This window comes from Lactuca sativa, chromosome 9 (assembly GCF_002870075.4).
Source record: "Lactuca sativa cultivar Salinas chromosome 9, Lsat_Salinas_v11, whole genome shotgun sequence".
In the NCBI taxonomy this organism is placed as follows: Eukaryota; Viridiplantae; Streptophyta; class Magnoliopsida; order Asterales; family Asteraceae; genus Lactuca; species Lactuca sativa.
The window spans coordinates 123,462,779-123,465,236 of NC_056631.2; positions in this window are offsets into that span (position 1 = coordinate 123,462,779).

Consider the following 2,458-nt stretch of genomic DNA (forward strand, 5'->3'; position numbering starts at 1 on the left):
ATTCAGAATTTTTTGGATACCAAAGACCGAGTTTTAGGTTGCCTTTGAGGTACCAAAAAATTCTTTTTACTGCAATAAGATGAGAAAGTATAGGATTAGCCTGATAACGCGCGCATTGACAAACCGCAAACATAATGTCTGGGCGACTTGCAGTTAGATACATCAGCGAACCGATCATCGATCTGTAGTAAGTTTGATCTACGGATTAGCTTTGATACCACTTGTAAGTCTCCAAATCTGTTTATGTATCAATCAGATCCAATTGACGGTGCGGAATCGCAATCAATTGGATGACGTCAGATCAAAATATAATAGAAGGAGAAGAAGAAGATGATGAATCTATGATGTATTAATGAAATGATTGATGCTCCATACACATAGTTCATGCACACTCTTCTCTCTTGTTACTCTCACACCTTAGAATTCACGCACTTATGCTCTTTGGCTATATCCCTCACATGCACTCCTCACCATATATATATATATATATATATATATATATATATATATATATATATATATATGGACCTAAGGCCAACCCCAAAATACAAATAATCCAATGCTAGACCGAAAACACATGGGTTTTCGATCCAAGCTACAATTAATCTGTGACATCCCCTAATTTCTCCGCTAGAAAAGACCGATTTAATTTATGATTTTTAAAATAAAATCAGAGAAATCCTTTTAAAAGATGTTGCAGAATTGGTCCCCAAAACAAAACATGATAAAGGTTTAGCAAAACCTTTCTTTAAGAAATGTATAGTTTCATCTCATATCAAAACCTCAGGATGTCATGTTCCGATACAGATCAAAAGCATAAACAAGACATTATAAGCCTTTCAACAATTATTTACAACTACTGGTCTATATTCCAAAAATCTCTCGTCGTCCTCCGACTATGCTCGTGGTCCACTACCTGTAACATAAAAAGCTGAGTGGGTCAGGCTTGGGATTCTGCTGAGTGGGTCACAAGGGACATACCCTAAAGAATATCATCGGGATGGACACTACTGCTAAGGGGTTTCCTCAGCCGTACATGTCCTAAAAGCAACCATGAGGGGGATGGAGTACAGCGAATGAACACCCAAGTTCATTAACACCTACAGGTTGCGGGTCTGCCAACGTTCCACTGGACTATCTAGAAATTTTGTGGTCGTCATCCAAACTCCACTAGATGACTAGATCACAATCACATCGAGGCATATCATCACTTTTATTTCATCACACATCACTATCTACCCATGTTTTACCCAACATATTTGTAGATAAAAATATATATACAGTTTAAAACTTGTATAAAACATCCATTCAACAGTCACCTCAATTAAACAATTAATATAATTACCCGTAGCATGTATTTTATAGAAAATACTTCATATCTAGGTGTAAGATGAAGGTGACTATACACTCACTTGATTTGATGATAATCGGGCAGCAATTTGTTGCTTAAAACAATCATTTCTAATAAAACCAGGAGTTTTATTGAGAAACCGGGCTCTGCAAAGGTCAGGCTTCGAAACTGAAAAGATAAATTTTCCAGGCTTCTCGGGCACTTCGTGGCGTATTCCAGGGGTTATTTTATATCGGGGCTTTGGGGGATGTTAATATGAAAGAAATATGAGTTTAGGGGCTAAAATTGACACTTTTCCAAAATATACCCGGGAGGTCTCGCACCCTCCAATTTTAGGGGCGAGCCTCCTGATCCAACGGCTGAGAGGGCTCCAGGTGTCGCAAATCCGAGGGCTTGCAACACCTGCTCGCACGTGGGCTCGCACATGGTTGCGTATGCGAGGGCCTCGCCGTCCTCTTGTGATTGGACCGAGGTCTAGGTCCGAAGTAGGGGGTTCCTTGGCAGCCTGCGAGGGTTCGAACACGAGGGAAGGGGGCATGCGTCGCCTTCTCACTAGACCACTTCGGATGACTTAGCAGTATTTTGGGCACGTGGCGCGTTTTGAGCGGGGGTGACGTGGCAAAAACGTGACCATGCGAATTTTCTCGGTTTTTGTGCAAAAACTTCTAAAATCCATAACTTTCACATATGAGCTCTGTTTTTGACGTTCTTTATATGCACGTGTAGGTAAAATTATGCTCTACAACTTTCGTTTAGACTTCGTCGGGTAATTTTGATTTGATTTTTATATTATTATTTTTAACAGAACAGGACAGGAAATCCGTTAAAAATTCATAACTTCTTCATTCGACGTCCGTTTTCGTCTGTTTTTTTACCGTTGTGCTACTAGAAACACGAGCATTACATAATCCTATACTATTTTTGGCCCAAATAATTAAAACAATAAATTCTTAGAAAAGCAAAGTATAAACCATATTTTTGACCCAACAATAAAAATCACCATTGGTATTTTTTTTCCGGATTATTTACACTGTAAATGAAGTATACAAAAATGATTGTTATTTAATTTAACTGTTTGATAATTATTCACCAATTAATGATTATTCA